A 24595-nucleotide genomic window follows, 5' to 3' on the forward strand; every position below is an offset into this window, starting at 1 on the left:
GACTTCAGTGGTGTTCTCCTGCCTGTGGACAGCCTGAAACTAGCAAACAGTGAAGAGAAGACCATGGTGATAAAGGCCAAATGCAGGTCCAGGGTTTCACACGCAATTTCACTGAAGATTTGGACTGTAAAAGGAAACAAACAAAAAAAAATTATCAAGATGAACAAAATTTTGTGAAACATGTAAACTTCAGTTTTGATAGTTCCCATTCTTTAGAACCTTGGAATGCAAAAAAAAATAGTTACAAAAATTTTTATTTGTTGCTTTTTAGAAATATTAAAATTGTATGGTCTGGATTAGAACAGGGATAATATAAAGTTATGGTTATTAAGAAAGAGATTACTGTGTGGACAAATACACAGATTAGTTAGAAAAAGGTGTGTTATTCAAAGTAGTTCTGTTCCCTGTTTCTCCATTTGAGAAATGACTGCTTCTTCACTTGTGGAAGCTTTGTCTTCTACAAGTGCAGTATTAGTTGCCCTTCAGGAGCAGAGATTTAGTTAAAGTTGTATGACAACCTGCAGTACTGCAAAATATATGTATCCCACAGAATGCTCTCTAGGTATTGTGGTTTAGGAATGGTGTTTATTTACTTGCCTTGAAATACAGGCTAAAAAATGTGGTAAAAGATATTTTAAAAGCTGGGTTTGGCATAATAAAAAGCATCTAAAATAGTTACCAAAGTTCAATTTATTATAGCAGTGTGGAAACATAAATAAGCTAATTAAAATTTTCAGTGTAATTACCTTCTATATGAAAAAAGTCTAAAAAAATTTAACATAGAATAACAGATTTTTTTCATTCCTAAAAAAATTTAACATAGAATAACAGATTTTTTTTTCATTCCTTTTAATAATGATTACATTTCTGCTTCTGTATTCCAATTAATCTATGTTTGAAGTTTGTAATTTATGGCATTAGAAAGGTTCTATAAATCTATGAAATTCTGTAAGATTGAATCAGTTTCTGAAAATTAAGTTATATTCACCCTAACACTATTCATTATTTTTTTCAGAATAAACAGCACATATGTTTCTAGCAACAAAAAATTATTTTTTGTTAAATGTCCATCTTTAATAAAACACTCAATTTCTTAATTTTATTCTTCTAAATTATTCCAGTGGTCTCTGAGAGAAAAACTAATTGAAGTTCTGGTGTGATTGTTGAACAGGCACTTTAAATATCTTCTATTTATATTAAATTTACAGGAAATAAATAGTGAAAAATATTATGAAGATATTTTTCTTGTTATACCTGCGTACAAGAAATATTTGAAAACCAGAGCATTTAAAGAACTGACTTTCAACAGCCCATAAAAAACTGCATATTAAACCATATTAAACTGCAAAAAGCTAAATTGGTGTACAGAAAAAGCTACATCTTTCTTGACTTCCTAAATGGCACTTTGTCCCTGTGGTGCGCTAACATTTTATCAAATTAACTTCCATTTGCCTAAGTCTTGCAACTGATGTCCTAAAATACATCTGAAAAATCATTCTACTACTGATTTCTTTTTCTTTAGACAAATTTGCCATAGCACTGAATTAAACATAATAGGCTTTATAGCATATTTGCTGTTTGTTTCTTCATATAAACAGAAGACTGGCCAGCTTGGGGCTAGTCTGCATACAGATGATAGGAAACATTAATGTGAAGCAGTAGAAGGAATGATGATGGAGTCTGTAAGGTAGTTAGGTTAGCACTATCGCTTCCAACCATGAGAGGTTTTAGTTTGAAACAGTTATATAAGAATAATGTATCCTAATTATTCTTTATTTTTAGCAGAGGGAGGTGTAAAGAGAGGTTTAACTTAATTTACAAGAACATCCGGTTCGATTTAATTTCCATGCACAGTGAAATCCTAAATTCCTTAAGAAACCAAGGCAGGTCTATTTTGTTACATTTAAAATTTTCTTTTTGGAAAAGCAGCCTCCACTGGCAAAGAAGAGATTAAAATTCTATCCTTTGCAGCTGGTTTATAGCTGGAATATAAATGTGTTGCTTATGCACTTCTCTTGCAGTCCACTTAGGAGTAATGTAAAACCTCCCATCATATCTCTCTTATTAGGACAGCCTGAGAAAGTTGGGAAGGTTCAGCCTAGAAAAGAGAAGGCTCTGGGGAGCATTTCAGTACTTAAAGGGACCTAAAAGAAAACTGGAGAGGGAATTTTTAGGCGGTCATATAGTGATAACACAAGGAAGAATGGTTTCAAACTGAAAGAGGGTAGGTTTAAGTATGAAGATGATATTCACTCTCACTACCTTTATTCAGAGGGTTGTGAGAAACTGAGCAGGTTGGCCAAAGATGTGGATGTCCCATCTCTGGAGATGTTCAACGTCATATTGGATAGCGCCTTGAGCAAGCTGCTCTAGTGGAAGGTGTCCATGCACGTGACAGAGGCTGGAACTAGGTGATCTCTAAGGTCATTTCCAACTGTGACTCTGTGTTTGAAATGATTCACAGAGGAAACAGATTCAGGATCCTCTACGAAATAATTCCTCTACATTTTCCAATAAACTTGAACTCAAAATTAAGCAAAGAACTAACTGTAAATGTAGCGTCATTAAAAATATATTTTCTTTTATCTCCTCAATAAATTGATTTGTCTGTTTCAAGTTTCCTATAGTTAAAATAGAATATGAGATGTAGCAGATTAAGACTTTATTGAATTTGGAAACCTGACAATGACCTATTGCTCTGTGATTTAGAGAGAGCTGTCTGTCTGGCAATTACTTGCTGATAAAGTCTTGGTTTTTATAGTAAATTGAAAATAAACACAGAATTTTTTTAAAAAGTGTATGAGCATGAAAACTGAAGTTGAACTGTGACTAAATGCACATAACACGGTACACTAAAGTGTTTACCTTGTAGACATAAAAGTAGCATGTAAAATAAAATGATAAATTTATTATTTAAGTTTCAGAATGTGTATTGTAATCATTCCATGCAAATGCTTGCAAAGAAACGAGAATAAGTAAGGTATTTTGGGATCAATCTTACGTTTACTGGATGTCATTAAAAAACTTACATTAATTTCAAGTGAATGCTAGATCTGACTCTGGAAAAATACCAGTAAAGGATCTGGCATGACCAGCCAGAGAAATGTTGTTGAGATGAAGGGGAATCTAAAGCTTCTAAGAAGCCTGGCTATGAGGGTTTATATCTTACAGGTTCCAATACTTGTAGTCTGGCTCATTTGCATCGGAACATTTTCCTAGAGAGAATTATCAAAGCTGTCCTAGCATTTGTAATGTCACACAAGCCCTTCACAGATATAGGAAGGACAGGGGAGAGAGAATCAGTTATCAGCAGTCCTGTGAGGAAGTGGTAGACAGGGTTCATGGGGAGAGTGATGTGAACAAACCAGAACACAAAATCAACAAAACAGGGCTTAAACAGAGTCACCTCAAGCACTGGTGTGTAAGAAAGAGAGCACCAGTAGGCACATTATGAAAAAAGCATCCAGACAATTTCAGGGAAACAAGTATGTTGGGGGTCATCTCTGAAGTGTCTGCACACAAGTTGTCACAGGAAAAAGGGAGATTTCCTCCACCCTAAGTGTGAGGAGATTTTTTTTGACGCTTAGTGTTTTATTTGTCTGTCAGCATCTTAGGAAAGCCAAAACCCTCATGCCCAATCAGTCTGTCTGCATCCCTTTATGGGGATCCTTCACTGGATCAGAGGGTACTTCCACTGACTTATTCAGGAAAATAAACCAACAGAATAAGGGACACCCCTCAGCAGGTATGCCCACTTTTTGTCCCCTTAATGAGTCTTCTGCTTTGTTTGAGTACATTCCTGATTGATGACAACTTCCAAAGCCCCTGAAGTGCTCACACTAACTGTTTATGGAATAACGCAATATTAATATAAAATTGTGATAGGTTAAGCTTCGAGGATTGCCAGAGATAGTATCTGACTGAAAAAACGAATTCAAAGCAGTACAAGACAAGCTCTAATCCCCAATAAAAGTATTCAGCACACACAGAGTAAGGTTCTTACCCAACAGGCATGTCTATGGGGACAAGACAGGTCCAGCCCAGTGACTGATCTCAGTAGTTATGATGGAGTCTTCTTCCCTAACTTTTCCCCAGTCTCAGCTTACTTTTAAATTATTTCTTTATATTGAGGTGGAGCTTGAGTGATTCTTGTCATACCTTTGTAGCTGATTGGTGTAAGTGCCCCACTTCACTCCTAAAGATAGTCAATAAAATATAAAGTTCACGTCCAGTGAGGGGTGGTCATACCTTGGAGGAAAGAAACTTTTGGATGGACATGTGATTAAATATTACAATTAGACTATAATGAGCCAAGCTCATCTGAGAAGAGCAATTTCAGCACAGTGGTTGGCTCAGCAGTGGAGCATTTTCTCCTATGTCTCTTGGATGACTGGTGCCATGCTAGTTTGTTGGCTGCAAACTAGACAACATCAAGTTCCCCCACCTGCAGAGATTTTAACAGAGCCTGGTCGTGACTTTTCCACTGTCCTCTGTTCTCCATTCCATCCCTCTTATCAGGTGCTTTAGGTTGCAGATTGTGTATATCAGGAATCATGATGGAATAGGTTTTGAACATGCCAACCACACTTCATCCAGGGCGTAGCAGCTGCACTTTGCCCTATAATTTCCATACTAACTCTGACAGATCGTGAATATAACTTCTCAGTTCCCACCCCCAGCCATCCTTTCACACAAGTGCACCCAGTGTGGGAAATAAACATAAAGAATTAGGGATCAGTGGGAATTTCTGGGACTATGATCTTGTTGGGATCACAGAAACATGGTGGGATGGTTTGCATCCCAGCTTGGAGAACCACAATATCAGCATGCAAGGATATCAGTGACAAAAGGAAGATTAGGGAAAATGTGGTTTTGTGAGGGAATGGTGCAGGAGCGCTGCTGCCAGAGGACATTGAAACAGCTGAGATACTGAAGGCCTTCATGACTTCTGACTTTACTAGTAAGACCAGCCTTCAGAAGAATTCCATGGATGCAGAGGCCAGGGAGAAAATCTGGAACAAGGAAGACTTAGTGTTATAAGAGAATCAGTTCAAAGAATATTTAAGCAAATTTGTCATACTTAAGTCCATGAGCCCTCATGGGATGCACCCAGGTGCTTAGGGAGCTGACTGATTTACCAACAGCTTTGTAAATGAAAGATAAAGCCAAGCTTTTCCTCATCACTGAAATACAAGGAATTTCTTTAAAACTCCAGCACAGCGCCTGAAGAAATCTGAGCAATATTGGTCTGCAGAATGAAATTGTACAGAAGACAGAAGAGAAAGAGGTTGAAAGAAGTAGGTAAGAGGTAGTTGCCAAGATGTGCATACATATAAAGTAACACATGCAATAAAGAAGGATTAGTGTATGCCAGTTAATGAAAGCAAAGGAAGTAAGAAAACAATGTCTTTGCGTACTTAGGAGAAAAAGAACATTGTGAAGAGGCAGAAACTCTCATAAAATACAGTAGGGAAGAATTTAAAAAAACTCAAAATATTGAATTTTTAAATAGCTATTTTCACTTTTTTTTTTTTCTCTTTAACAATGATGAAATAATATAAGAAATAACAATATGAAAACATATTTTGCAGGAAACAGAAACAGTGATTAATGATAATAGCTGGAGAGACTGAGACCAAAGAGTAAACAGGGTATCTGCCCTCATGCTGTTTGAACAGTGAATAATTCATAGAGAACAATCAGAATCCCACTGCTGTGAAAATTATTTTAGGATCCACCTTTTGCAGCAGGAAATTGCCCAAGTAGCTAATCTTTAAAATTATGTTTACAGTTCTCTTGGACAGAAGGAATGTCAGAAACAGTGTTAAAAAAAATTCAGTGAGTGGTAAATTACAGGACCAGTAGGACTGGGAGATGTAAATTACTATGTTCCTCATGCCTTTCAGACTGAGTACTCTGAAAACTAAGCCACGTTTGTTAAATGACAGCTCTTAACTAGTCAGATGCTGAAGTTTTTGCAGTTTCCTCTACTTGTGACATCCAATTAGTGACGACATTCTGAAACATTTGTGCATAGAACATCTACTGCCGAGAAATCTTCAGCAACTAAAGCTTCAACTTCTTTGTTATAATTGATCTATGAAAGCAGTTCTCTATAGCAGATACAAAGAAAGAATGTGGAACTGAAGATAAATCTATGTGACAAATTTCTGTGGCATAGTTCTTTTGAAGACTGGCATAAGAATATTTTATTGACAGGTTTCAAAAAGTCTGTGTGTAGCTTTTCTTATACACGCCGACATATATGTATGAATGCATTCATATTTATGCATGCACAGTGCTTCTGTTTCACTCTAGCACAACCCATAAAATTTTACTAGCAAAGTTGTGCAGCTATAGATCTTTGACTAGTATATCCCTGTAAAGCATGGAAGAGTTCTCCTTACAGGAAAACACAGAGTAATGGTTTGACAATTATGAAAATCTCTAAATAAAACAGTTCCACTCTGCCGTTCAGCAAGATAATTAAGAAAAACAAACAAACAAAAAAACCCCAAGGTCGAGTCTATTAATTTCACTATATCTTATTAGAAAAGCATTCTTCTTTGGTTTATTCTTTCATTTATGGTAGCCTTTTTATAAAGTTTCATTTGTTTCAAAATCTAAATCATAAGGAGAGGAAAAGTACATGCATCTAGATATAACTTTCTCATGGAAAAATGTGAAATGTTTCTTTTCAACTCACTGTACCTATTTATTAGTGAATAAAACCAGTAACTATGAAATGTTTCAATTTCAACAGTGGATGATTAACATTTAATCTGACCTCATTTTAAATCATTCATATAGATTAGTTTATATGAGATTCATTCACCTGTCCTTATGCCAGTCATTTTAAAAATAACTTGCTGCTTGTCAGTCTCTAAATAATGAATTCTCATCAGTTTTATATTCCCTTGAGAGTTATTTTGAAATGCAATCTGTTATGTGAAATACACGTTCCTGATTAAAAAGAAAAAAGACATGAGAATATGAGCTCTAAAATCATGGTGACAGTTTTTAGAATCAAGACTTGGAAAAAATTTTCTGCTACCAGTGAGCAGACATCTGGCCTCAGTTTCTTGTGATCCTGCCCAATCCCTTTCCCTCTTCCCCTTCCCTCTCCCAACCCTCATCCTGCCTATTGCCAGGTAGCTGCCAACAGCTGACTCAATATATTTCTTCCCTGTTTGGTGCCCTCTTTCCCCACATTGTTTAGCCCTTGCTACATGCAACCTGAACATATTTTGTTTTGGAACAAAATTTTATATTTTGAAGAAGCTGTAGGTTTTACAAACCTGGGAGAGTAGTGCTTCAGAAGACAAGCTGGTTTTCTTTGGCAACAGACTCATTGAGACTTTTTATCAGCTAATTGCTGATGGCCTGAAACAAAAAAGAATTTATGTGTTATCTAAGGTAGAGAAGGACAGTCCCATGCCAGCAGTTTGGCCATGAACAGTGAACATGAGAGAGTTCTGCTCTTTTTAAGATTTAACCTGTATTGGCTATTGGTTGAAATTGTACAAGCAGTGAAGGACTGCTGGATATAGTAGAAGGACTGCTGAAATAGTAAAGAGGCTGCTGAACACAGCAAACGCTGCTGTGTTCTCAAAGCAGCAAAAAACTAAGCTGGAGTTTAGTGGTTTGTATTTCACCATTGCTATTTTTAGAAACAGGAACGAACACGTAAAACAGCCATGTCTATATTAGACATTGTCAGGCTCAAATTTAGGTCAGGCATCAGTAAATTCGCTTCCCAGTTGTTCAAGGAAAACAAAGAAAAGTTTCTATGTCCCAGGTCTTCAAAGTTTAAAAAGCCAGATTTAATCCTAAGAGAGCAATAGATTCTTCTAATTAAAACTGAAGTAAATTTAGGATGCTGAAGTTATAAACATTTCATTTTCATATCTTAATCCAGCATCACAGAGGCTTCAGCCAGAAAGCTTACCTGCTGGTTTTTAGTAAACCTTTTATTTTAGTAATTTAATTAATTCTTGATTTCTTGGTTTTGTTTGGGTCAGTTATAGCCTACTCTTTTTTCATTGTTTACTTCACTCTATATTTCAATCTACCAAGTCAGAGCTAATCACACAGAGAAAGGATGCTGCTGACCTTATAATATGCATTTCTTGAAGGCAACACAGGTATGCTACTTTGAATCAATTACAGGTCAGATCCTGTGTCCAGAAGACAGTGCACATGCACTCATTCATGGCATCAAGTTTGATGTATTAACATAATTGCAAACAACTGGGATGTATGTAAGTTCTGTTCTGAGCATTCAGTGCAACCTTCCTTACCCACTCTGATTTCCCAATCCTGTGCAGTCTGGGTTTCGCATTAAAGCTGAGACTACTGTGATAATTAGTTATCTTCCTGTCCTTATAGTTTCAACTCTAATTATGTGGCCCTAAATCTCTTCTGTATGTAACCTGAGTGGTTTATTTGACTTCTTTGTGAAGCTCATCATCAGCAAGGAGGAAATTAATCCAGCAACAAAAACAAGCGAGTGCCTCGTGTTCTGGTGTTGACAAAAGTAAGAAAGAAGACATTTAGGAAGGGAGCATGGCAGATTCATATTCTGAGCTCATAATGCACCAACACACATATTTTTTCTTTATTACACTATATAAATATTAGCTCGATATAGCTATGGATGACATTTATGCAAATGCATTTCATATGATCATTCCACATTCTCAGTGATTAGATTTGTTTCTTCATCCATTTAATGTCTTGTATTTTCTGCATCCAAATAGTAATCATTCTAATTTCATTGCATATTTTACCTGTGTGGTGTGCATATCCAGAGAGCAGGCACTTTGGTAGAGACAGAAATAAAGTAACATGGGAACACTTGCTTTCTTTAGGTTTATCTTATGTCATTTTTCTGGGTTGTGTGTTTCAAAAATCCTGACATCTTCAAAAGTAAGGGAAGCAGAGAAGTACTCTTACATAATTGAAAGACCTGAATACGCGCCCTTGAAACAGATTCTGACATCTTTCTATTAAAGCTGGCTCTTGTGCTTTTGTAAATTTTTTGCTTCACTCATCTTCACACCTTCATGATGAAGGATTTTCCTTCCATCTTTAACCAGACTTCCTTTTCTTTAATTGCCCAGCAGGATACACCAAGATATGATACAAAAAGACCCCTAGATAAAATAAATGCATTCTGAAGTAGGCATCACGAGAGCACTGAAGATAAATTTCTGCTGCACTTCATGATTTTCATGCCAAATTCTAGGCAACAGGAAGTTTTGGCCTACAGTCATGTCCAGATCCAGTGGGAAAGACATCTTTCAGTCAGCATAAAGAATTGGCAAACCTAGAAATACAGAGGCAGAGATGGAACATGTTAAGAGACAGAAAAAAATTTATGACAAAACCTTACAATGCTGCCAACATCAATATCTGAGTAGCTTATCTTCCTGCTATACACACAATAGTCAAAACTAGGTTTAGAAAGGTTTTAGCTTGCATTAATAAAACATTCCTTAGATTATGAATCTTGTGTTTGATAAATGTTGTTTTCGTGTAAATTTTCATGGCAGAGTTACATAACATGATTTTTTACTTTACAGTAGCCAACACTAAAAAATGTCAAGACAAGAAAATAAGTGATAGACTCGTTTGACATCTTGGAATCAATGTTTCATAAAATGCTTTTACAGAGAGGAAAAAAAAAGGTTTCTTTGGAGAATTTAAGCCTTGTGGGTGGCTTTATTTTTTTAATTTGTTTGATTCTTTTTCCTTTTCTTTTTTCCTTAAAGTGTTGTTTCTGGCTGTTAGGGTTTTTTTAAATTAGTTTTTATCTTTATATTTATTCCGCATTCAGCAGTTATCATAACTTGAAACATTACAGACAATGATGATTAAGAACCCAAGTTCCTAATTTCTCAATGTTTTGATGACTTAAATGGAGGAGATGTATGGATGCAATCACAGCCCATGCAAACCAGAGTCCATGTCTGAAATACTATTTGAATAAAACTTCCTATGAATGCATTTTAATAAAACAAAAGGAAGTTGTTCCATTTCATCAAAATAAAACAAAAATTGTTGATAAATTATTTAATAAATTATAACATTTATTTCAGTAGTAAGAAAGGTCACTTTGACATAAAAGATAAAGAGCACACTTAGAAAAAAATTTACTTACTTCAGAGAAACATCTACTACTGGCTTTATGTTTTGGATCATTGCTTGAATATGAGCTACCAGCCACAATAACATTTATCTGGATGAAACTGCTCAGTGAATCAAGATAACTATTTTTGTATTTTAGAAGAAAAATTTGTTTCAGCTTTCTCAATACATAGTAGAAGGTGTCCACATGGTTATGTTTACTAAAAAGAGAGCCAAAAGGGATATAAAGTTATATCTGCCTCTCTCAATACAATTGTATGAACAAGCAGCTAAAAGAGACAATGCTCAGACCTGTTTTATTATCTGAAAAAAACCCATCTAGTTCAATTGTTGATACATTCTCATCATACAGCAAGGAATGTTTAATACTGGTGAAGATATGCAATGAACAGAGAACAAACATACAGCTTCAGGTATCAGAGTAGGCATATGGCATCATCCTGAACCTGCAGGTCTAACAACAAGGCCTAGAAATATTTGCTTCTTAACACTGACTTATCTTATTATACCTTCCCCTTTACTCAGCTCTGGTGAGGCACATCTGGAGTCCTGTGTCCAGTTCTGGGCTCCTCAGTACCAGAGAGACATGGAGCTCCTGGGCCATGTCTGGTGGGGAGCTATAAAGATAATGAGGGGACTGCAACATTTCTCTTATAAGGAAAGGCCCAGGGAACTTGTCCTATTCAGCCTCAGGAAAAGGGGACTGAAAGGAAGCTCATCAATAACTATCAGTATCTGAAGGGAGGGCGTCAAGAGGATGGGTCCAGAATCTTCTCAGCAGTGCCAGCAACAGGGCAAGAGGTAATGGGCAGAAACTGGAACACAAGTTCCATCTGAATATGAGAAAGAACATCTTTACTGTGTGGGTGACCACATATTGGAACAGATTGCCCAGAGAGGTTGCAGAGTCTCCGTCATTAGAGATATTCAAGAACCTTCTGGAGGTGATCCTGTGCCATGTGCTCTGGGATGTCCCTGCTTGAGCAGGGAGGTTGGACCAGATGACGCACTGTGATCCCTTTCAACCTGACCCATTCTGCCATTCTGTGATTCTGTGTTTTCCCTTGCCTGAGAGTGGCATCAGAAAATGTTACAGATAGATGAACTGAAACTTTGGTAGCTTTATGTTTTACAGGGGGCAGGTAGATAGAAACATGTTCAAGCACTTAAGGAAAGCACATTCTTAGGTGTTTTCCTGCTCCTGTTGCCACCCATCTAGGGAATCTGTGTAACCCACACCATCCTAAAAACTTTCCTGTTATACATAACAGAGAAACAAAAGGTAAACATTACCTTCATTTGACAAACCATAATCAAGAATTCCTCAAACGTACAGTTAGACTGTGAAAAGGAATAAACAGACAACAATGAAATAGAGCTGAAGTCTCCTAGTGATAATTTCTCACATTTTTCTTACTCAATTTAATTCAAATGTTCATATCAATCATCCCCCCCAAAAGCCAAATATGTGGAATAAACTACTTGTTCATATCGGTCAATACAAAGCAAAGCTGGATTTTCTGAACACAAAAGATTTCATTCAGAATTACATAAGAGAATTACACATAGCTCTTCATAAACTCTCCCTGACTTGAGGGATCATGAAGATCACAATGTCTGGAAAATGGTTTAGCATCTAAATCCAAGAGGTCCCTAAACTGACCTCTGTATTTATGATGTTACCAGCAATGGAAATATTTTGTAATTCATATTTACCTACTTTACACTCCACAGAAAAGTGAACAAGTGGGTAGAAATGTAGATAAAAGGGAGCTTGAGAACCTTTCCTGTCACTGTTGGAGAAGTTGGAAGATCAGCTGATGGATGAAGGAAAAGAATTTGCATTAATCCCAGACCAGTGTCTCAGCCCCTCTCTACTGAGATATAAGTTTTGCTGGACCCAAAATCTGTAAGACAAATTTTGTTCTGTTTTCCCATCAGTCTGTTCATCCAGACATTATTTCATAACATTTACAGTGAGCTCAATTCATACGCCTTGAACTCAGCTTGCTTTTCCCCAACTTTCCCCTCCATTCCTGTGTTTTTCTATCTTCTCCAGTACTGCTGGTAATGCAAGTATGAGGTGAACTAATCAGGGACCTGTACTGGAGACTTGATCTAAAATCTCACAAGACATTCTCTTAACATTTCTTTGAAGCCATTGGCTCATACAAATACAATTTTTACCCATTCCAACATTTTAAGCAGTGACACATCTCGCTCAAGGATTTTTTTCATCCATTTTGCAAATAATGCAGAACTTGTTAAATGCCAAATGCCTTTAGCTGTGGCTGAGGAGACAGAAGTGACTCAACTCAGATTGCCATAGGCTGCCTCCTCAGCTTTTCTCTGACCTAGGACAGGACATGGTGAAAGGAAACAGCTGTTCACTCGGGTAGGAAAATCACAGGAGTGTGTTAGTCAGTTGAGAGGCAAGTTCACTTAACTGATTGTCCTTTTTGAAATTTATGCTATTCCTTTGCTATCAAAGTAACTTTTTTCCTGACCACTGACCAAAAATAGTCTTATAAGACAGAATGCTCCTTACAATAGCTGGGAAGAAAGAAAAAGGTACAGTCTTTTGTATGAGTTGTTATAATCTGAAAATTAGACATTCTGATATTGTCTGATAGTTCTACCTTCCTTTAACAGGAGTGGCTTCCATGCTGATCCTACCATTTCTCTTCTCTTAGTGGCAGCTTGACCTTTCTCCTGAGGAGCATGGCTTCCCATGCACGAGTTTCTGTGACCTTTATGGGAGCCTTGGTAGAATGGCTTGCAGACACAGTAAGTATAGTTCCCTCTTATACTTAGCTATATAAAAACGTTTTTGTGGAACACTTCTGCGCATTTGAAACAATAAAAATAGTCGAGCAATAAGTAAAAATAAGGGTTATTTCAGCATGGAAAAATCTGAATTACTTAAAATAAAACCAATGATAAGGTACCATAGGTTATATGCAACTAATCAATGGAGGGTTCAAACACATATTCTTTTCTTATTCGGTACCAAAGTTATTTGAATTTTCTCCACTAACATTAACCAGACAATCTTCCATCTTCCTCACCTATTATCTGGACTTGAGAAGAAATTTCTTTTACCTTGAAATATGCTAGTATAAATTCTGCTTGAGTTTTGCTTTTCTAGTAGGTCCTACTGGAAAGCTCTAATTTTTTTTTTTATTTTCCAGAGATGAGTGGCACAAAATAAAAGGATTTATCCATGTTTCTTCTCTAGCTGAGAAGGCTTTTGGTTTTATTTATTTATCATTGCAAGTGAGCTGTTACCTAAAAACAATACCAAAAAAAATGTTGCAGGTGGTAGAGCACTGTCAGTGATTATTTTTTAATGTAAAATAAACTCAAAAATTCAAATGGATAGAGGACAGAAAACTTAGTGAAAATAATTCAGTTTTACATATGTAAGGCAAGAGAGGATGAAAAATTAGAGAAAGTTAGAAAAACTCATTGAAGACATGCACTCTGGTAAAAAGACACATTCAGTCATAGAGCTGCCAAATTATTTGAACTAAAATTGTGCCTGTAGCCTCATAATAATAAAAACAATACAGTATCTAAGACTTTTAAAATTTAAATTTGTTTTAAACATGGGCATTTTTCAGAACATTAGTGGTATCAGAAGAAGAAAATTTAATTTTAGGCTCTTGTAGGTATATTTAGAAGATATAAGTTTCCTTATTTCTCTGAAAGAATTCTAGTTTAAACACTCTAGTGACCTAGTTATAATGATGTATGCGTACAGAAATATATTACTCATTTATAAAATACTTCTAAGAAAAGTATTTTATTGAAAATTAAAGAAGCTAAAATTAAATTTCCAAGTTTTCCTAAAACAATTCATGAAAGGTCTCAACTTCAATTTCTCTTGCTCATTAATGTCTTTCAAAGTATACCAAAAGGAATGACATTGCAGTAATCTAAATAGTAGCTAAATTAAATGTTCAGCTTAAGTTCAAATGAAAAGAACAAGTAGTTTAATAAAAGTGGAAAAACTCTTAAACCCACATCACAAGAGATTATGAAAAGGCATTAGTGAATCACAGACTAAAGAGGCATATAAACCAAAAATAAAATAAGAATGAATATAAATAGTATTTGCTATTAGGTGGGATTTTCAAAAGCAGGCTGCATGTAGGCTTTATTGTGCTTAAAGTGAAGCCTGTAACAAAAGTCCCACAGAATTAACAGGGAACAGGTCTAAGCCTACACTGAGCACTTTCAAGATCACACCACTAACAGTACACTAGACCATCAGATGATGAAAGGGAGCATCAGATAGCAAATAACAACCTTACTGCTTTATTCCCTGGCAACCAGGTAAGGTCAGAGATTACTTCAAGTATAATCAATACATAAAGCACCAATATTCCATATGATCAATAGCAGATTTCCTGGATATTGTTAGAAACAATGACCTACAGGGTGATTGCAAAAATATTTTTCACACTGAAATTAAACAATATGGGTAGAATGACCATAAACATTTCGGGTATCCTCAACCTCCCTGGGCAACCTGTTGCAGTGTCTCACCATCCTCACAGTAAAGAATTTCTTCTTAACATCTAATACAAATTTTCCCTTTTTCAATTTGTTCCCATTACTTCTTGTCTTACCACTACAGTTCCTGATGAGGAGTTGTTCTGGTTTAGGGCAAATTTGGGAGAAAACCTCCAAAGAGGGCCCCTCCAGAAAGCAAACCCACACGGCCCCTTCCCCCAACCAGTTTGGGAAGTATTCCTCAGATAGAAGTGGAAAGAACCTGTTTATTTAACAGCCACAGCACCCCCAGCACACAGAATGACCAACACTGGATGACAGCACTCTTTCACTGCTCTGAAGAGATGACAAATTCAGAAAGTCTCTCTGGGGGTGGTCGCTCTGTTATCAGTCCCTCGGGTGCTGGGGCAGCTGCTGCAGCCACAGGGTGCAAACTCTCGGTGTTCCCAGGTCCCAGTCCGGAGCAGGTTCGAGTGGTTCCAAGAAAGGGAAAGAAACACAGTCCAGGGAAAATTTGGATTGCCTAGCTAAACTAACTAACAAGCAGAAGCAAAAACAAGAGCAAAGCAGGAGCAAGAGGGAAGCGAAAGCAAGAGCAAAAGGCAAAAGCAGCACTATGTACTGCCCCGTCTTTGTGTCCTGCCAACTGTGGGGGAGTGAGCAGGCTGATAACAAAACAAAAATTTGCTTTTCAGAGCCGGTCTTGAAGGCACAGAACATAATATCCAGCATAAACAGAACAGACAACTGGGGATACAAGCATCATAATGTCACCCTAGGACAGGAATTCCTCTCCAACTTCTGTTTAGGGCATCTTCAGATACTGGAAGGTTTTTTTGAGGTCTCCATGCCACCCTCTCATCTCCAGGTTGAATAGCCCCACCTTTCTCAGCCTGATCTCATCATGAAAAATTACATTTCCTTGTGCTAACTGGTACTTTGGAAAGATGAAGGACAGATCTACTGGTGGCTGTTGGATGCATATCGGCAAGCAAGAAAGCAGAACAGGGAGTTTGAAGGACCTACATATTGCATTGCCAGCCTGAGACCTTGACAAGCTGCGAAAGGAGGCTGACCAAACCCTCATGAAGTTCAGCAAAGGGAAGTACAAAGTTCTGAAACTGTGCAGGGAGAACACCATGCACCAGTATATGCTGGGAGCCAGCTGGAAAGCAGTTGTGGGTTGTGAAGGATGCCAAGCTGAACACAGGCCAGCAGTGAGCCCTTTCAGAAAAGAAGGTAATCAGCACCCCCAGCTTCATTAAGCAGAACACTGCCAGCACATTCTTGTCCTCTGCTCAGCCCTGGTGAGGCACATCTGGAGCACTGTGTTCAGTTCTGGAATCCTAAGTACAAAATACTGAAGGGAGTCTAGAAAGTGCCACCAACATTAATAATGGCTTGGAACATCTCTGCTAAGTGGATAGGTTGAGGTATGTGGGAATGCTTAGCCTGGAAAAAAGAAAGGTCTGTAGGGGTCTTATCAACATAAACAAAACTGGATGGGAGGGCATGAAAAGAATGAATTCAGGCTCTTTTCCTTGTTGTCCATTGACAGAACAAGAGGCAGTAGGGAAAACTGAAACACAAGAAATGCCATTTCCCATAGAAGCTGTGCAGTTCTCCATTCATGCAGATATTTGAAACCAGCTGGCCATGGTACAAAATAACCTGCTCTTGCTGACCCTGCCTTGAGCAGTGCTCTGGACTAGATGGTCTCCAGAAATGCAATCCAACCTCTGGTATTTGAATACCAGGGAAAGAACATTTGATAAGAACCTAAAAATATGTGCTCTGATCTTCTGCTTAGACAGCACACCTGAAAATTCATTAATGTGATTACTCTTCTGTTAAAAAAAACCAGTAGAATATCAAACTTCCCAGGACTATTATTTCTTGCTGTGGTTTCTGAATAAGATCCTGAAGGATTAGACATATAAAGGAACTTTAGTGTAAAGAGGTATTTTAAGGATTAGGAATATTCAAAGATAAGAAAAATAGATATCTACTAATAAAAAGGTGTAACTATCCTGTTTTTTTTTTTAAAGGTATTCCAATCAACTTAATTATGAAGCAATTTTAAACCTGGAGAGCTAATTTACAGAACAGTAATTAGCATATGTAAGTAATTGCTATGAGATACTATCTAATCCTGAGATTAATGGGATTAATAAGAATGAGAAACATTATTATGCACAGCTAGTGTAGAGGATAGAGTACAATAATAATAAGTGTCCCTTGTGCTAAGAGTCAAAATTAAGAAAGAAAATCAATCAGGTTCCAGTAAAATACATTATAATTACTATACCAGAAGCCTCACATAATGATACAGTTTTTCCTGCTGGTGAAGCACCTTTCAGTCTGGCCTTTCAGTCACTTGCCTGTAATTTTTGTCAGAATAATCACAGGGGTCAAAAAAGTCCCATAGAAGTAGTTTACCCTAAAGAAGGAATCTTTGTCAGTTCCCTTAGGCACTTGTATCAGATCACCTCAATCCTCCTTGGATAGTTATCTGGATCCATACACCAAAAATTTCAATCTGATACCCTGATCTGGAAAATTGCCTATAGTTTTGGCACTCTTTTAATGTCATCACTGAAAAAATTAATAGATGACAGTTATTCCAATATAATAATTAAATTGTATATCAGTCCACATTATTGGGAAGTTTGCCATTCAAAATAAGGATAGCGTATTAACCATCTCTGAGACAGTAACTTTGTCTGTAACTTCAATTTAATAATATATCAAAAGGGTTTTTTTCATCCCAAACAGTCAATGCACTGAAAATTGTGAAATAATTAATGCTGAAAAAGTATCACGTAACATGCACTTGAACCAATCCATGAGGGTTGACAGAAATTGCAGTATATAAACATCGAGATAGGAATAAAACTTCCCAGACACATTCCTGTATAATCTGCTCTAAGTGACCCTTAGTGATCCTCCTCGACAGAGGATTGGACTAGATGTTCTCCAGAGGTTCCCTCCAACCCTAATTATTTTGCAATTCTGTGACAAGAATTGCATTTAAGATGATAGAAAATATTACACATAAAGAAAGAGGCTACTTGTTTCTTTAACATCAAAGCGCTGAATATTTTATCAAAGAATAAATAACAGAGGGAGGAAAGACAGGAATAGAAACTGAAGAAGAATGAGAAAAGATAATTGTCTACAGGATAATGTCCACAGGACAGTAAACATACATTTACAAAATCTCCAACTAATAGGGTTGCAAACTGTGCAGAAAGAATGAGGTAATTTTAAATACCCTATCTGGAATTAAATTCCAGGCCTGACCTTCCAGAATATATTTTCTGATCAGTTTGGTAGTGCTGTAGGTAGAGGACAAAATAAATATTCCAACTACACATTTAGTGCAAATTAAATACGTTCAGTTATGGGGGTTTGCCAAGTTATTTAGCCTATTAAATGTATTTTCAGTCAGTAGAAACCTCAACCTCACATTTTATTTAAGGAATTTATCAAAAGACTCACCTAAAGCTCTCAGAAAAGAGAAGTATTTTCTTACCTCTCTTTGACAATTCACTGAATAGCTTTTAATCTGTCTTAGAATCATACCCTAAATTACAATTGTTGATTATGATCTGCCTCTCGATAAAAAAGACTTGTGGAGCTTAGGCATGCACCAGTTTTTGTAGACCTCAAAATACAGTGGAGTGATTTCACGACTATTTTCAGTTACTTCTGAGTTTTTGATGGAAACAGCCAAGGGTGATTAACATGCTTGAACTTTCAAGCCAATGAACGTGATCAGACATGCTGGATACATGACAAAACCAATCAGAGGTATTTTTATTCTGTGATAAGCCACAAACTGAAAGGCAAACATCCTTAATTCATAGAAGACCATGTCTCTGTACCAAACATAATTTATCATTTTCTCCACTATCAGGAAATCAATGAGAAGAGTACAATGCAGAGGCAAAGAAGAGAGCATGAGCTAAGAGGTTCTTCTGAAGGACCCACTGTGACTGTAAAAAACAAGAAGAGAAACAAAAAAAACCCCAAAAGCTCTACAAAATTAAAAAGAATTAAATGAGCAGTGAAATGCAAGCAAGCAAACAAAAATATAGAACCCTAAACCCACGCCCCCAAAACGTGGTCTCTTCAGCCCTCTTACCTATCCCAGTCTGTTTAACTGAGAGGAGACAAACTGCCAGCAAAATACTTTTCACTTCATGTGAGTTCAATTAAAGTCAGGTATGACCTGTCAAACTGGCAAGCAAAGTGGTGGGTACAGCTAGATAAGCTTTCATGTTTCCAAGATGCTTAATCACAGTTTAGATGTTCATTAGTAAATCAAGCCCCTGTACAATAGAAAACCTGTTCAGGTCATGTAGTTTAAATCAAATCAGGATTCAAGTGGTTTTACTGATTTATTAATGAGATGTAATTAATTGAGAATCAGCAAACTATATATTCAGGATCAATATTAGCAATAGGACGTCTAAGCCACAATATTCTTAGTGTTAATATGCATCAAAGTGCTTTCTAAATACCTTATATAATCCTGATAAATCTTAATCAGTCTTTTGATCCCCTGTGGTACTCACATATCCTCTGAACAGAAAGAGACACAGACTTTCCCAGGATTTTCCTGGGGAAGGCTGTGAGAAAGCTCAGAAAAAGTATGATAAGCAATTTTTATCTCCACTTGCTGCATCTGTTGTGCACATGTGGAATGTGTTAGGGAGACTGTTACTGAAGACGGATTTCTTAATTGGACTCTGGTGATGGTGCATGATTCATTGATAAATTGGATCCATGTATGTATATTGGACTTCCTGGCAAGGGCAATGGGTTTTTCTTAATAGTATAGTATAGCATAGTATAGTTTAATAAAGCATTTGATCAGCCTTCTGAAGTCTTGGAGTTAATGCGCATTATTACCATGTTGGAGACGCCCTGCTCAATAATCCCCAACAGAGTGATACATGCACAACACACATACACATACTGATGGTTATATTGCTATTTACCAAGATCACTTTAGAAATCGCCCATTTAGATAATTTGAGTATCCCACTCACACACAATTTTGCAGGCCAGTTTGTGTCTTGCTGGCTGCTGTGAGTCTGAAAGCTTTGTCAAGGCGGGGCCAACAAAGTACTGGTAACACAGCAATTTATTAGCCATCAAAACATACCATGAAGATCAAAAGTGGCAATGGAACAGACATCTCTAATTTCTATGCTTTCATATTTGCACAAATAAATTCCATGTCTACAGTTACAGAAAAGAAGTAGTGAATCTTGTTACCAAAATATATCATCTTTTTTTTTCTCTCTTGCTGTGGCTCAGGGTTCCTGAACAAGAACCGGTAGTGATGTTTGACCTTAATATTCTGAAAGCAAGTGAACAGCAAGATTAAGGTTTTTTTGATGAAGAGTTTTCTGTCATTTTATAAATATTTTAACAGTTCTGAGGGAGAATTGCAATAGCATTTTTTGGACAGAGAAGAGTATGTCTGCTCGAATTCAGAAAATATTTACAGCTATACTGAAATCCCAACAGTGAAGACTACAAAATACAAGTCACAACTTTGAAATTGCAGAATAAATCATGCAGTTATGATGCCACTACAGAGAAAGGAAAAGTAGAATAAGTTTAGTTATTATCAAGTGAAATTGACAATTCCTTCCCTTTGTATAAAATCTAGTGGAGAATCAGTAAACACGTCGATGCTCTACATTTGTTAGCAGCTGTATATATTTGCTCTGCTTCTGCAAAATCCTAAACCAACCAAATTAAAAGTAGCTTGATGCATGTGAACACCTATGTAAAGGAAAAAATCCATTAAGAGCAAATCATTATTTTTCAGGATGGTTTGGTTTTAATGACAAAAAACAATTTTTGCTTCACTGATCAGAATGTCTAAGTTGTTGCCCTCTTAGCTCAGAAACCATTGGACTTTGAAAGTAACAATGGAAGAATATGTCAGCCTAAACAAACCTAGAGACACTGCTGATTTACTTCTTGCTTGATAAACTGAATAATCACAATTACATATGTGCATGAGAATAGAAAATACCTATACCTTTTAGTATATGCATGGTTAAGCAAAGTAGCCTTATAAATTTAAACTGTAGTTACATGTGCGTAGTAAGTAACCAACCTAATAAATTTTACAATTCAAAGAATCGAATAAAGTGTTTCTACTGGATAATTCTGCATTTACACTGTTTTATAGCTTGAAACATGCTGTATTTTCCTCTAATTGAAAGAAATTTCCCCCAATTTCATATACATTTCATTAATTTAATCTGTATTTCCATAAAACAAATAAGCAATCAAACAGAAAACCTGCCTTATAGTTGCAGAAGTCTTATTCTTAAAAAAAATATTAAAACCTTTAATTTTAAATGTTGTATCTAGATTTTTTGACATTATATTTCCAGTTCCCTTATCTCTTATTAACCTGTTGAAGTTCTATTTAATTTTTTCATCACAAAATCTAAAATGATATTGATATGCTTATGAATTTTAAACCTACTCAAGGTATTCAAACTCAAGGTATATTCGTATATATTTTGTACACAACATTTCTGTTGTTCATCTGGTAAATGTCAGAGCAAATTGCAGGAAAAGTTGGTAGATGGATCCATATATCCAACCTATGGAATTTTTAGCAGCAGAAATTTCATTGATTACTGATGATTGTCAAGCAATCAGAGAAACATAGGAAAGCCTCCACAGTGCTGTTCTGTTACATTAACTCTTAGATAATAGCAGAGGTGTGTGGGGAGCTTCTTGTCACCCCTCTAATGAATGCAGCAAGCATTGGAGGAAGTTAAATACTGTAACTCTTTCTGTTTTACCTGAAATTCACATCTCTTAGCATCTATTGGACTTGCTTCTAATTTTCCAGGTATCTGCTTGTGGTCAATGCAGCTCTGTAGCTCCAGAGTGTATGCCTACCTGCAGATGAGGACCAAAATCCCATGGCCTGTGGTAAAACACTAAGGGAAACATTTGAGCATGGCCTGTATGTAGAAGATAACAACAGTTCTAGATTATTTGACTGGAGTGAAACTGGGTAGAAGACATACAAGGACAGGCATACAGGAATTATAAAGAATGCAGTTTAACATCAGCTTGGAAAATTTTTAAAACTCTGAGATCAAAGTGGAAGACACTCATGAGAAAAAGCAGTCTGAGTGTGGGTTGTCAGTGTGGTTCAGGAAAGGATCAAGATCATGCATGACTAGTCTGTTGAAATCCTTTGAAATTATTGCCACCACTGTAGACAAGGTGACACAGTGGGAGCTTTCATTCAGGGCTTCTCAGTAAAAGCTCTGCAACCACTTCAGGGGAGTCTTGCTAAACAAGGTATTTGTTTTAAAATTGAAGACAGAGGAGAAGCTGAACACTAGGAAAAAAAAAATGCTTGTAGCTGTCATGTTAGTAACTCTGTGTTTTGTCCTGAGATTTATCAGTCACTTTTTCCTGCCAATGATTAAGGCCATGGTCTGAACTTGCTGCACCCCCGGTGGGCAATGAGCAGCCTGGCACCACACACTACCTCAGAGCATCAAAGGCACCAGGGAACAAAGTGCAGCTGTCCCTTTTACCATCTGGAGGGGGACTTACTGCAGATTCACCTCTGCAGACTGATGGTAAGTTGTTTTAGTGGGGACACATCTCTCTGCACTGCATATAAAGGGCAGGGTGAAGGTAGCCTGAGTTTGTTGGGCAGCCTTTGGAAGGAGACTGGAGCTGTTCCAGGCCAGACACAGCCCACTTCAGATGGTGCCAGTCCACCCATGGCAGGGCACAGCTGAACCCCTCTGCCTAGTGGGAGGCTCATCTGGATCAACTTCTTTAAGAAAGAATGGTAAAACACTGACAGAAAAGGATCAGGGACATGAGAACATTTGAGGGTCTTCATGGCAGAGCTGGCCATTCCTACAGAGGGGCTGTAAACCATGGAGGACTTGCACCAGAGCGGAGGCAACAAACATCAAGAAAGGAGCAGAAGTAAAGCAAGGAACAAAGAGCATCAGGAGACAGTTCTATTCCCTGACCCCAACCCCCTGCCCCACGCATCACCTCACCAAAGAGAAAGAGCATAATCTGCAGCAACAACCAGGTGAGGAGAGGCCTGCAGTGAAGGTGACCTGGGGAAGGAAAGATGTCTTCTTTAAGGGCTAAATGTTTGTCATATTTTCCAATACCTAAATCTGTAATTAAATGCTTTAAATTGAACTAAATTCCCCAGAGTTGAGTCTGCTTTGCTTGTGACAGTAATTGATGAATGATTCCCCTGCTTTTATTTTGCCCCATGGGTTTTCTCACTCTTCCTGTTCTTCCCTGTCCTGCTTGTGGTGGAGCAGCAGTGGCAGCAGCCCCATTGACTGCCAGACAGGACAGCACACCTCTAACTCATCATCAGATATCTAAAACTTTGGTTATCTAGTCATCTAGGCTGCTAGAGAGAGATCCATCTCATTTAAGACAATGATCAGGGAAATGCCTACACATTTTAAGAAGGTTGTAATTTATAGTTCTTTCCTTTCAAAGACAGTGGCTTTGATACAATATGATTTGTGAAAGTATAGGTTTAATAATCTGCTGCCCAGTAATGAGAACTATCCTCTTGTAGAAGGGAGACCAGTCCCTCAAAATTTTATATATTTATTTTAATATTTAATAAATCAAGCTTAGTCCTGAAATGTGTCCAAGCCTGTGGCAGTCTGGAGTAAGCAGAAAAACAAACCTAGAATTGCATGTTAAAATCAAACACATTGGTAAAATCTTCTTACCAAAGTATGCATGGATTTGTAGATTATCCTCTTCAATGGGCATGAATCCCATTTTAGACACCTGTATACTTTATACATGAGGACACAGTACTCCACCAAGAGTGCGTGTCCTTGCTTATGGAAATTGAGAAATGGGGGTTATCTTAAGAAACAGAACTCTTAAATTTTGTACTTCATTGTCAGTATCTTCAAGTAAACCACTGCCTAAATTTGCATTATTTTTGATATAATCGAGTCTCTAGAGAAAATCAGCTGAACAATGAACGCACATCTACTGATGTTGAAGCTAATAGCTTTCCATACTCTTTATTTATTGACCAGATACTCATTGATTATAAAGGGAGAATAAGCTTGAGTCAGGTGTCAAACATAGGCAGCACGTACCAGTTAAGCTATCCAGTGATGTTCACTTCTCCATAGAGGTGGTAGAGACAGTATTTTTGGGACTCGCAGCCATGCCTATACTCTTTTAGAGCAGCAACTAAACAGTGACAAGTGACAGGGAGCTATTGTACTATACCAATTTGCAGTAGATACATACATTTGGGGGTCTTAACTGAACTCTTGACTGACACAAAAGAAAAGATTTTATCTTACTGGATCCTATGTTACACATTATGATTAAATCAAATGGATGTGGGGGAAAAGGCTGCATAATCATGCAATCTGTAGAAGTGTGATATGCCAGCTGAGTGATTTGGGAGGTGAATTTCAAATTGACTCTGTCCCGGCAAATCTGCGTTAGGTCATAACAATATATTCAGAAATATGGAGTCACTTGCTTTTGAAAATTTGGCCAGTATCTTTTAGATTATTTGTTTATTTATTGTTCAGCTATTTTTAATTTACCTGTTATTATAACTTGAATATATAACTTGAATATATACAGTGAAAAGCAAGAAGCAAGTATATAGCATATTAAGCAAAGGCTGGAAATGTTTGTACTGCATTTTGAGGGGGAGCTGAAAGGAAGATAACAACTGAATATTCCATCAATATTTGAAAAGCTATTGTGCTGTGCATACAGTTTCCGAGATAGCAACGAGATAAATATGCAAGAAAAGCTGTTTGCACTTCTGATATGTAGCAGTGTTACTATAGATCCCAACCTGAGAACATCTGAAGAGCAGCCCCAGGGG

Source organism: Fringilla coelebs (assembly GCF_963513975.1).
Source record: "Fringilla coelebs genome assembly, chromosome: 1".
In the NCBI taxonomy this organism is placed as follows: domain Eukaryota; kingdom Metazoa; phylum Chordata; class Aves; order Passeriformes; family Fringillidae; genus Fringilla; species Fringilla coelebs.